The 13,922-nt window shown below is 35.5% G+C and overlaps 1 pseudogene; it reads right to left on the bottom strand.

Annotated features, from left to right (window-relative positions):
* Positions 1-4,303: 4,303 nt before the first annotated feature.
* Positions 4,304-5,144, bottom strand: LOC125095355 (28S ribosomal protein S35, mitochondrial-like; annotated as a pseudogene).
* Between the last annotated feature and the right edge of the window lie 8,778 nt (positions 5,145-13,922).

Genomic DNA, 13,922 nt, shown 5'->3' with positions numbered 1-13,922 from the left:
AAGTACAGCATCCCTTCCTGATCAAAACTCTTCAAAGTGTAGGGATAGACGGCACATACCTCAATATTATCAAAGCCATCTATGAAAAACCCACCGCAAATATCATTCTCAATGCAGAAAAACTGAAAGCTTTTCCGCTGAGGTCAGGAACACGGCAGGGATGTCCGTTATCACCACTGCTATTCAACATAGTACTAGAAGTCCTAGCCTCAGCAATCAGACAACAAAAGGAAATTAAAGGCATCCAAATCGGCAAAGAAGAAGTCAAACTATCACTCTTCGCAGATGATATGATACTCTATGTGGAAAACCCAAAAGACTCCACTCCAAAACTGCTAGAACTTGTACAGGAATTCAGTAAAGTGTCAGGATATAAAATCAATGCACAGAAATCAGTTGCATTTCTCTACACCAACAACAAGACAGAAGAAAGAGAAATTAAGGAGTCCATCCCATTTACAATTGCACCCAAAACTATAAGATACCTAGGAATAAACCTAACCAAAGAGACTAAGAATCTATACTCAGAAAACTATAAAGTACTCATGAAAGAAATTGAGGAAGACACAAAGAAATGGAAAAATGTTCCATGCTCCTGGATTGGAAGAATAAATATTATGAAAATGTCTATGCTACCTAAAGCAATCTACACATTTAATGCAATTCCTATCAAAGTACCATCCATTTTTTTCAAAGAAATGGAACAAATAATCCTAAAATTTATATGGAACCAGAAAAGACCTCGAATAGCCAAAGGAATATTGAAAAAGAAAGCCAAAGTTGGTGGCATCACAATTCCGGACTTCAAGCTCTATTACAAAGCTGTCATCATCAAGACAGCATGGTACTGGCACAAAAACAGACACATAGATCAATGGAACAGAATAGAGAGCCCAGAAATGGACCCTCAACTCTATGGTCAACTCATCTTCGACAAAGCAGGAAAGAATGTCCAATGGAAAAAAAGACAGCCTCTTCAATAAATGGTGTTGGGAAAATTGGACAGCCACATGCAGAAAAATGAAATTGGATCATTTCCTTACACCACACACGAAAATAGACTCAAAATGGATGAAGGATCTCAATGTGAGAAAGGAATCCATCAAAATCCTCGAGGAGAACACAGGCAGCAACCTCTTCGACATCAGCCGCAGCAACATCTTCCTAGGAACATCACCAAAGGCAAGGGAAGCAAGGGCAAAAATGAACTTTTGGGATTTTATCAAGATCAAAAGCTTTTGCACAGCAAAGGAAACAGTGAACAAAACCAAAAGACAACTGACAGAATGGGAGAAGATATTTGCAAATGACATATCAGATAAAGGGCTAGTGTCCAAAATCTATAAAGAACTTAGCAAACTCAACACCCAAAGAACAAATAATCCAATCAAGAAATGGGCAGAGGACATGAACAGACATTTCTGCAAAGAAGACATCCAGATGGCCAACAGACACATGAAAAAGTGCTCCATATCACTCGGCATCAGGGAAATACAAATCAAAACCACCATGAGATATCACCTCACACCAGTCAGAATGGCTAAATTAACAAGTCAGGAAATGACAGATGCTGGCGAGGATGCGGAAAAAGGGGAACCCTTCTACACTGTTGGTGGGAATGCAAGCTGGTGCAACCACTCTGGAAAACAGCATGGAGGTTCCTCAAAATGTTGAAAATAGAACTACCCTATGACCCTGCAATTGCACTGCTGGGTATTTACCCTAAAGATACAAACATAGTGATCCAAAGGGGCACGTGCACCCGAATGTTTATAGCAGCAATGTCTACAATAGCCAAACTATGGAAAGAACCTAGATGTCCATCTACAGACGAATGGATAAAGAAGATGTGGTATATATACACAATGGAATACTATGCAGCCATCAAAAGAAATGAAATCTTGCCATTTGCGACGACGTGGATGGAACTAGAGGGTATCATGCTTAGCGAAATAAGTCAATCGGAGAAAGACAACTATCATATGATCTCCCTGATATGAGGGAGAGGAGATGCAACATGGGGGGTTGAGGGGGTAGGAGAAGGGTAAATGAAACAAGATGGGATTGGGAGGGAGACAAACCATAAGTGACTCTTAATCTCACAAAACAAACTGATGGTTGATGGGGGGAGGGGGTTGGGAGAAGGGGTGGCGTTATGGATATCGGGGAGGGTATGTGCTATGGTGAGTGTTGTGAAGTGTGTAAACCTGGCGATTCACAGACCTGTACCCCTGGGGATAAAAATATATGTTTATAAAGCTGTAAAAAAAAAAAAAGAAAGAAAGGATGAATACCCAAGTTTTGTAGCAACATGGACGGGACTGGAAGAGATTATGCTGAGTGAAATAAGTCAAGCAGAGAGAGTCAATTATCATATGGTTTCACTTATTTGTGGAGCATAACAAATAGCATGGAGGACAAGGGGAGATGGAGAGGAGAAGGGAGTTGAGGGAAATTGGAAGGGGAGGTGATCCATGAGAGACTATGGACTCTGAAAAACGATCTGAGAATTTTGAAGGGGTGGGGGGTGGGAGGTTGGGGCACCAGGTGGTGGGTATTGTAGAGGGCACGGATTGCATGGAGCACTGGGTGTGGTGCAAAAATAATGAATACTGTTATGCTGAAAAAAATAAAAAAAATAAAAAAAAAAAAAGAATTTCTAAAGCTGGACTGTCAGGCCATCTTACCCTGGATGAATAAATCCTTCTTAATTATTCTAATCTAATATGTAAGCCACGTGCTTCTCTCCGTGGAGGTGGAATTCCCTTGGGTTTTAGTTCTCTGAGATAGAAAACCAGCCACAGTGGCCAAAAGTTCCTGCACTGGCTCTTCTTGCCTGGGCTACATTGAAAACCCTCTTGGCTATTAGAACTCCAGAGTAAGATTAAGGATCTGAGGCACTGAACAGGGTTCAAGTTGGAAAAGACAAGGAATTAGGAGTATTTCGTAGAGTCTTCAGAAGGAGGTACAGCTCTGTCGAAACCTTGATTTTAGTACCGTGAAACTCAAGTCAAATTTCTGACCTATAGATTTCAAGATAAAAAAATGTATATTAAGCCATTAAATTTTTAGTAATTTGTTACATCACAATAGATAACTAATGCTATACATATCTCAGCTATGATATATACTGTGCTTATAGATGTAGTTTGTTCATTTGCATCGCTTCATAAAATTCCATTATATGAATATTCTATAACTTACTTTTCCCTTTAATTTTTGGGCATTTGTCTAGTTTTCAGTTTGAAACTATTAAAAATAGTTCTGCCTTAAGCATTCTTGTGCCTGTACTTAGAGAATATATGTCCATATTTCCGTTATGTCTATGAATGGAATCGCTGAGTCATGGAGTGTATGTACATTCAATAGTCGTGTTTACTATCAGTTTTTCAAGGGTTTTGTATCCAATTGCGCTCTGACCATCAGTGTATGAGAAGTTCCCATGCAGAGCATATTCTCCAGCACTTGATATTTTCAGTCATTTTATTTTTAACCATCTGTATGTGTGGTGATATTACATTGCGTTTTAATTTGTATTATTTTCATTTTTAACACTTAGTTTACTGTTTTTAAAATAAGTAGATGTTAAATTTTACCAAATTACCTCTCTGCTTCTATAGAGATGACCATATAATTTTTCTGTTGTGTTTACATTAATATAGTGGATTATGTTGATGGATTTCCCAAAGTAAAAATACTCTTAATTTCTTGGAATAAACTTTGCTTAGTCATGAAGTGCTCCTTTTTTCTAAAACACAATTGTGTTCCATTTTCTAATAGTTTATTTAGGATATTGGAGCTAGATTGATGAGCAATATTGGCCAGTAAGTTTCTTCCTTTTCATATCTTTATAGGGTTTGGTTTCAAGGTTATGCAGGCTCCATATGAAGAGTTAGTACTCATCCCTGTTTATCTGTTCTCTGGTAGATTTGTGTAGTGTTGGTTTGGAAGGATTCATAGTTTAATCGATTATGGAGTGGAATTTTCTTTATGGGAGGATTTAAAAAATTGGATTAATGTATTTAGGCTAAGACTATTCATATTATAAATTTCTTATTAGGTCTCTTTGATAAGTTGAGTTTTCAGAAGACTTTTCCATTTCATTCAAATTGTCAAATTTATTGCCTGAAAAATTTGCATATTTAATCAATATGATCTTAATATTTGGATGATTTATATGGATACCTTCTCTTACATTCCTGATGTAGGTAATTTGTATTTTTTTCTTTTTGTTTTAATCTGGCTTGCTAAGGGTTTTCAATTTTATTTAAAGTTAAAACAACTTCTTTTTTTTCTCCTTTATTTACTTCCAGATTTTTCTCAGCAGCTTTCATTTAGAGAAGTGTTTCCAGAATATTTTTTTCAGAGGAGCTGTTGTTCCATACATACTCTTCCATGTCTGCTTCAGTCTTATCTTTCTCCCATTCTTCAGTTTTCCAAGACTCATGGTATAAAACTGTTAGCAGATATAGTGCATAATCCTAATTCTGTCTCTTTAAAGGGAACCTGTCTGTTTGGATGGTAAGTACATCTGTAGTCTTGCAGTATCGCTCTCCCACAAGTTTAATGAGTTTCTTCTTTGCATGATCATCTAATTTCAAACTGGAAAGTTTAATCCTTAAGGTTACTACTCATGCTTTGGGGTTTCGGATAGATGGTCCTGCTGAAACATAATCAGTTGTGTCTATTTCAATGGGAAAATGCTTCTCACATTTCTCATCACTGTCCAGAGCAGCTGGCCACTCAGTGCAGAAAGCTTTAAGAGCTTCACAGTGCTTTTTAATTGTTACAGGAATTAAATGCAGGAAATCGGGGATCTTTAATAGTTCTAGATTTCCCTCCTTTGCCATGGGCACCCCCCTTTTTACTGGATAGCCCATTCGAATGGGAAGAGGCACAGCAGAGGGTTTAAATGGTGCTACAACAGGATAAACACTAGGCCAATCTTGGTCAACAGTCATTTTCTCTGTCCTAGGAGGTAGTGCCTTTCTTCTCAGTGGTCTTTCAGATCTGGGTGTTCTGTCTGCTGTACGCGGGCTTGGTATCGTGGAGCGGGTGGCCCGAGACATGGAGGTACAGAAAGCACGCAGGGTCCTGGTCCCCGGCTACAGGGCTAGCCACGCGGAGAGTGCGGCAGCCGCCATGGTCGCGAGGACAGCAAGCCGGATCTAAAACAACTTTTTGATAATTTTTTCTGTTGTATGCTTATTTTGTATTTCATTGATTTTTCAATCTTACTATTTACTACCTTCTTCATTCTTAAGGATTGATTTGTGTGTGTTTGTGTGTATCTTGAAATGGATTCTTAGTTGGTTTTTTAGTATTTCTTCTTTTCTGCTCTATGAACTTATGTTTATTCCTTTTAAGCACTGCATTATTAGCTCTATCCAGCAAGGTTGGATGTGTCATGTCTTCATTATTATTTGGTCCATAACATTTTCTAATTTTTAATACGATATTTTCTGTGACATACAAATTACTTGGCATTTCTAAGCATGCAGTTATTATGGTTTCCTTTCTATTATTCAGTTTTTAGATAAATTCTGTGGTGAGAAAATATACTCTAAGTGATTTCAGTTATTTGATATTTTTAAAGATTTCTTTTTATGGCTTAACACATGATCAATTTGGTGAAAGTTTCTGTGCAGTTCAAAAATGTAAATGATGTTACTGTTGTGTGCAGTGTAAGTGAATTTGATCATTTTGTTATTTGTGTTGTTTAAATCTTCTACGCCTCTACTCCTTTTCCTGTGAGTTGTAGATAGAGGTCTGTTAATTCATCCCCCATAATTGTGGAATTGTCTGTTGTCCATTTCGATCTCTAATTTTCTGCTTTATATATATTAAAGCTATGCTACTTACTGCATGTATATTTAGAATTGTGATATTTTCTAGGTGATTGACCTCTGCATGATTTTAAAATGTCTATTAGTAGTAGTAGTGCTTCTTGCCTTATTGCCTACATTTTCTGTTATTATAAAGATACCAGTGTTTGTTTTATTAGTGTTTAAATAATTCTTCAGTTCATATCCTTTTATTTTCACCATGTCTGTGTACTTATATTCAAAATGCTTTTCTTGTGAGCGGAAGAGTTATTCTTTATTTCAATCGAACAAAACATTGTATTTTAATTAAAATATTCTATCCATTTACCTTGTAATTACTAATATAGTTGGATTTAAACTACCATATTACTATTAGTTTCCTAATAATAATATGATAGTTCCAGTTGCTTTGTTTCTCCTCTTAAGTTTTCTTTTGGATTTGAATAATATTTTTATTATTCCATTTTCCCTCTCTATTATCTTCTGAATTATACATTCTTTTATTATTCTTTTAGTGCTTACTGATTAAAAATTTATCTTTGACTTATTACCATTTAATACAAGTTATTAATAATTTTGCTGCCCTGTAATGCCAGCATCTTAGAATGTTTTACTTTCAAGAATCTATCTCCATTTTTGCACTATTGTTGTAATGCATTGTAGGCCCATATTTATGTTTCACATTTCATAAGACATTACAGTTATTGTTTTATGCCATCTCCCCAAATATACACCATTTTTCATGCTGTTACTTCCTTTAAGCATGTCATTTATTTATCTGGAATTATTTCACTTCAGCTTGAGAACATTTTTTATATATCTTTTAATGCATAATGAAGATAAAATATTTCTTTTTGTTTGCTGAGAACATCTTTATTTTGTGTTTGTTTTTGAAGAATATTTTGATTCAGTGTAGGATTCCAGACAAAATAATTATTTTAACACTTTAAAATATTAACCCGTTACTTTCCAACTTCATTTGTCTCCGATGAGAAGTCATCAGTTAGTCTTATTTTTGTTCTTTTGAAAATAATGTTTTTTGTTGATTGCCACTTATGAGAATTTTTCCTTCTTTTTGGTAATCAGTAACTTGACTATGATGTTCACAGTTATATTTTTTGAAAGCTTGCATGTGACTTGTTGAGCTTTTTATATCTATGTGTTGATAGTGATTTTCTGTTTTTATTTTTTTATTTTTTTAAAGATTTTTATTTATTTGACAGACAGAGATCACAAGTAGGCAGAGAGGCAGGCAGAGAGAGAGGAAGGGAAGCAGGCTCCCTGCTGAGCAGAGAGCCTGATTGGGGGCTCCATCCCAGGACCCTGAGATCATGACCTGAGCCGAAGGCAGAGGCTTTAACCCACTAAGCCACCCAGGCGCCCCTGATTTTCTGTTTTTAAAAAATCTCAACTAACATCTCTAGTATTTCTCTCCTTTCTTCCATTTACAGAATTCTTTTTTTTTTATTTTTTATTTTTTTAAAAGATTTTATTTATTTATTTGACAGAGAGAGAGAGAGAGAGAGAGATCACAAGCAGGCAGAGAGGGGAGGAAGCAGGCTCCCCACAGAGCAGAGAGCCCGATGCGGGGCTCGATCCCAGGACCCTGAGATCATGACCTGAGCCGAAGGCAGCGGCTTAACCACTGAGCCACCCAGGCGCCCCCATTTACAGAATTCTTGACAGAATTCCTCATTATCTGTAATGCTCTTTTGTTGTTGTTATTCTGTGTTTCAGTTTGGATATTTCCTATTGATCTGTCTTTTGCTTTGTCTGAAGTTCTGTTGAAAACTATCTATTGAATTCTCGATTTCAGATAATGTGTTTTCATTTCTGCAGTATTCATTTTATTCTTATTGTGTAGTGAACTTCCCCATGTTACCAGTTTTTCCATCATTTCCCTAATTTCTTGAATATATCAGTCATAATCACTTTTAAATCATTAACTTCAGATCTCAGTATTAGGACCACCTGAAAGTCCAATTTTATTGTCTTTTTTCCCCTTGGTTACTATCACGTGCTCCCATCTTTCTATATAATTAATGATTTTTCATATAATTATGACTACATAAAAACTGTAAAGGTTCTGATAATAGATAACTTTTTTCACTACAGAGGTGCTAGGAAATGAATTTAATCCAATCAGAAATGGAACTAGTTCAGAATTGCATTGGATTTTTGGTAATATTCAGTCTATCTCCACTTTGTCTTTATTCTTAGGATGTGACCCTAAAGAGCTTTTACTTGAGGGGCTGGGAAGAATTTTTCTTCTAACCTCTGGGAGATTGTTGGAATTTCAGCTTTGTTTTTCATAGGTTTTCAGCTTACTCTTATTCTTTGCAGATTGTATGTTTGGCTGCCAAAAATGTTGGTTGTTCCTTACCTTTCCAAAAACTCTCTGCTGGGGCCAAACCTGGATTCTCTACTCGTAGCTGCACTCAGAGTAAGCACATATTCTCAGGAAGAAGAGCTAATGGTAGAATGTCAGTGTCAGTCCTCCACCGTCTCTAGTGCTTTCAAAAATTTTCTCTGGCCGAGAGACCTCAATATTCAGTAAAATTTCAGTATTTCAGTGTTTAGTAAAAAAACTCAGTAGAATTGCCACCTGGTTCTTTAACCAATCATTCTGGCCATCTGTAAATTAAGTTACACTCTTCTGAGAGAAATTGGCCATGTGTTTGGGGCAGTATAAATCTCCAGCCATGGATGACTGCTAAAAGCTCTGTTGGTTTATTATTCCCTTCTCATTGGTTTCCTCTCTGAAGGAAACCCATATCCTCAGTCTTTAGATCACACTCTAAATTATCACATGTTCCCCGAGAAAAAAAGACCTGAAAATTCTGACCTCTCAAAGTTTAGTCTCTCTAATCCTCCTTACATCCACAACTTTCTAATGCCTTTAAAATGTGATTCTTAAAATTTATTTGGCTTTCCCAAATGTTCACATTGGGAATGTCAGCTTCCTGCAAATTATCTTGCTTGGAAGCGAAACTATCCATAGATTTTTTATTATCCATAATTATCCATAATTTTGATTTGAATACCAAATTCTCCAGTTTTCCAAAAGTTTTAGAAGTCTTGAGTGTCTAAAATACATAGCCTGATATACTGTAGAATGTTTGTGAACATTATGCTGAAAGAAACATTTTTTCGTCTCTTCTGCTGCCCACTTATCAGTTTTTTAAGGTACAATTCAAGCCAAACTTCACTGGGACACCTTGCCTGCTTGGCAGGAGATGCCTGCTTTCAGTAAATTCCTTGGCACTACTGTTCTCTGCCATTTTACTAAATAATAGATATATGCAAGGAGCTCCTGTGTTCCAAAATGAAAAATCATGCCTTTTGTCTAAAATAGTTTAGATACAAGAAAAGAACCAGGAAAGAATGGATTTTGACTCTTGCCAGTTTTGTCTCACCCTTATAATTGAAAAATAGTCTAAAGACTTTAATAGTTGTAGATTGCATAGAAGAAAAGCTAATTTTTGAAAGAAGCAGCTTCTGGACTACTTCAGAAAATATATTTTATAGTTCTCCTCAGTGCTTTCCTATTTCTGCAAGCTGAAGACATAGTGAAAAAAAAAGACCAAAAAAAAGTACACAAAAGTCAGTTGCCCAAATACCAACTTCAAATTTATCCCATTAAATCTGAGTGTTAAGTTGTTCAGTTGAATATTCTGAATATTCTGCCTCTGGTTATACTTAAAATCCCTCAACCTTCAGAGATGAGTGGAAAAGGCCCACTATACTACTAATGAATTTTATCTTCCCAGTTTAGGTAACTGTAACACTTTGAGCACCAACGGCAATCAGCTAGTGCCCTGAAGCACAGAATTTAAATATACTGTTACTGATGTTAATAAAATGATCGCTCTTATTTTGACAAAATAGCTTATAGCAGTATTGATAATATTCCAGCAGTAGTATTTGAAAGTCCAGCCACAATACCTTGATATTAAATTCTGTGTATTCAGTAGTGTACATTTATCAATATACCACCACATGATTTATTGATACTACTCACCCTGTGTCCTCCAGCATTGATCTCAAGGCTGTTTTTTAGCTCTGTAATGAAAACCCGAGAGCTTAAAATCCTGATCAAATGTCATCACTACACCAAATCAGAAATACAGCCATGGGGGTTAAGGTAGGAGAAACTCTTTTTAGCTTGCACCATAAAATCCTGCCCATGTTAAGAAAAGAGGGTTGGGGGCAGGGGGGAAGAGGGGAAGCAACTCAGTGATCAGAAGACTTGTGTCATCCTTCATCGGCACAGATTAGGCTTATCCTTCTGAACCATGTGCTCCAAATATGGGGGAAAATGCTGTTGATCTAATGAATAAGAGTGGGTGTTTATGCAGGCTATGACATTTGGGAATGCATTTATGAGGGAAGAAAAACAAAAAACTTAAATAAAATACTGTTCAAAATTATGTTAATTTAAGAATGGAAACAACCTTGGGTCAGAATGAAAACCTCACTAGACCGCTCAACTACCCATTGTTAAAAACATAGAAAAGAGTTATCTCTGGATTAGATAAGTAATATTGCCATTTCTAACACCACAGGCTCTGGGGCATAATAGTGATTTTTTAATTGAAAAATGAGGAAAGAATTCCAAGGAGACCGCTGAAGTATTTCTGGTCAAATTCATCTTGGAGGCCATTTTATGAAACAAAAAAACAAAAAACAAAAACAAAAAACGAGCATTTTGTGAAGCCTTCTGGCTATATCATAGGGTTGACAATGATGGTGAGGTGCCATTCTTTTCAAAGATAGTGAAATACCTACTTTCTGTATTTCTTTATTCAAACAAAAATCTCGACCATATGTATTTAAAAACTAGGGATTGCCAATAAAGTCAGTCTTTTTGTTTGTATTACTTTACATGTCTATATTTAAAATGTACACACTTTAATAATTATATAAATATCTGAAGTATCAAACATGAAAACAAGTAGGATTCCACAGGCTAAGAAACAAAATTATTGAGATTGATCCAAGAAAAATCAGACTGTAGGTATAAGAAATATTTACAAAATTGATGGGATACTTTGTAACAGTGAAACATAATCTCTGAGTTTAATTAATTTGTAATATGTAATAGTATTTTCACCAAGGTAAGGAAATACCATTGAGTACTCTTGAACTATTTCATTGATTAATATTCTGTTTAGAATTACAGTCCAGGTAATTCTATAAGTGAGGATTACAACAGAGAGGTAGAATCAGTGGGAGATATAAATTAATTAATTTATTACTGATTTATGCCAGTTTAGGGGCAGGCCATCAAGAAAGGAAGGAACTCTTAGGTATAGGTTGAAGCTGCTATCTACAGAATTTCTTCTTATGGAAGCTTTGGCTCTGCTTTTAACCCCTTTTAACTAATTGCATCAGTCCCCTTTCAGACTATCTAAAACAATCTCCATTCAGACTATCCCCATTCAGACTATCTAAAATAATGTCCATTACTTAAAATCAACTGATGATGGATTTTAATCCCAACTACAAAAAATTTTACAGCAACACCTAGAGTAGTGTTTAAAAGAATAACTGGGACTAGCCAACTAATTTATCAAAAAGACCACTACAGTAATATGCTGAACTTTCAAATTTAAGTGTTGATTTCCCCCAAAACTCAAAGAGCATTGATGATTACATATTTGAAATTCAAACCCTGCTCTCTTAAAAAAAATTATAAAAGTATAGTATATATTATATCTCTGGTCTTTCTTTCTTATCTAGTTTTCATGGGGATCAAGAAACCCACATCTTTCTTACTATAAATTTGTTTCAATTTTTATAAATATAATGGTGTAAGGGAGGTATTTCTGGATAAGGAGTTTCCTTAACTGGATGTCATAGCATATGCCTTCCCACTTTCCCTCTTTAAAAAAAAAAAATTAGAAAGGATAATTTTACAGACACACTAAACATACTTGTCAATGATGAATAACATTTATATGAATATACTGATGTATTCATACTTTAATAGAGAATGAGAGAATTTATTTTATAATAGAATTTATTTATTTATTTATAATAGAATTATAGAGAATTTATATAGAGAGAATTTATTTATAAATATATTATAATTTATAAATATATTATAAATATATTTATATAGAGAGAATTTATTTATAATAGAAGTCTTGACCCATAGGAAGATAGAATAGATTTCAATTATGGAAGATATATCATGGGGTGTCTACAACATTGTAGAATGAGTCATATACTTTTCATTCTTTTCTTTTGACCTTGAAATTGGTATTGTTTAAAATTATGCAATATTTGTTCTAACAGCATAACAAGAAAGGCAACTAAAAATTATGATGAAAGACTTTTTTGCTGGTTTTAAATTTACTTAAGTGAAATTGACCTTATTTTCATCTAAAATGTTATGCCCTTTAACACATGTATAAATCCATGTAATTGCTACTACAATCCGAATGCATTAAAAAAAACTCTTAGGGGGCACCTGGGTGTCTCAGTAGGTTAAGCCTCTGCTTTCGGCTCAGGTCATGATCTCAGGGTCCTGGGATAGAGCCCCACATCCAGCTCTCTGCTCAGCAGGGAGCCTGCTTCCCCCCTCACCCACTCTCTCTGCCTGCCTCTCTGCCTACTTGTGATCTCTCACTCTGTCAAATAAATAAATAAAATCTAAAAAAACAAACCAAAACAAAACAAAAAAACCTCTTGGATTGCCCGTTTGTAGTCAGACCTCCCCCAAGATGTACTAGGCAACCATGGATTTGTTCCTTATCCCTATAGTTTTGTTGTTTTTTCTTTCTTCAGAATCTCATATTAATGAATGTTTTGAGACTGTCTTCTTTCATTTGGCATAATGTTTGGACATATATCCGTATTATGGTGTGTATCAGCAGTTTCTTCCTTTTTTATTACTAAGAGTATTTAATTATATGGATGTACCACAGTTTTTATCCATTCACCCAAGGAAGGTTATTTGGATTGCTTAAGTATTTTGTCAATTATAAATAGAGATGCTATAAACATTTGTGTGTATATACATATATTTAAATTTCTGTGTAATGAATATCCAGAAGAGGAATTGTTGGATCACATGTTAAAGGTACGCTTAACTTTATAGGAACCTACCAAACTATTTTCCAGAGTGACTATACCACTTTGTATTTTGATTGACAGTGCACATGGGTTTCTGTTGCTTCACATCCTTGTCAACACTTGGCATTTTCAGGTTTTTCTGTTGTTGTTGTTGTTATTGTTGTTTGCTTGTTTTGGCCATTCTTATAGCTTTGAAGTGAAATCCATTGTAGCTTTGATCTGCATTTTTTGAATGTCTAATGATGTTGAATGTATTACATGCTTATTTGTTGACTACATATCTTCCTCTCCAAATTTATTATTTTCCCTCTAAAATGTTTTGGCTATTCTATAAACTTTGACATTTTATATGAATTTTAGAATCTGCTTATCTTTACCTATAAAAAGTAGTATTAGGATTTTCATAGATCAATTTTTTTTAAATTTTATTTTTTATAAACATATAATATATTTTTATCCCCAGGGGTACAGGTCTGTGAATCGCCAGGTTTACACACTTCACAGCACTCACCATAGCACATACCCTCCCCAGTGTCCATAATCCCACCCCCCCTCCCAACGTCCCTCCCCCCATCAACCCTCAATTAGTTTTGTGAGATTAAGAGTCACTTATGGTTTGTCTCCCTCCCAATTCCATCTTGTTTCATTTACTCTTCTCCTACCCCCTTAACCCCCCATGTTGCATCTCCTCTCCCTCATATCAGGGAGATCATATGATAGTTGTCTTTCTCCGATTGACTTATTTCGCTAAGCATGATACCCTCTAGTTCCATCCACGTTGTCGCAAATGGCAAGATTTCATTTCTTTTGATGACTGCATAGTATTCCATTGTGTATATAGACCACATCTTCTTTATCCATTCGTCTGTTGATGGACATCTAGGTTCTTTCCATAGTTTGGCTATTGCAGACATTGCTGCTATAAACATTAGGGTGCACGTGCCCCTTCGGATCACTACGTTTGTATCTTCAGGGTAAATACCCAGCAGTGCAATTGCTGGGTCATAGGGTAGTTCT

This window comes from Lutra lutra, chromosome 3 (genome assembly GCF_902655055.1).
Source record: "Lutra lutra chromosome 3, mLutLut1.2, whole genome shotgun sequence".
In the NCBI taxonomy this organism is placed as follows: Eukaryota; Metazoa; Chordata; class Mammalia; order Carnivora; family Mustelidae; genus Lutra; species Lutra lutra.
Note: the sequence above shows the minus strand (reverse complement) of the source record. Positions and strands in the feature narration are given on the sequence as shown.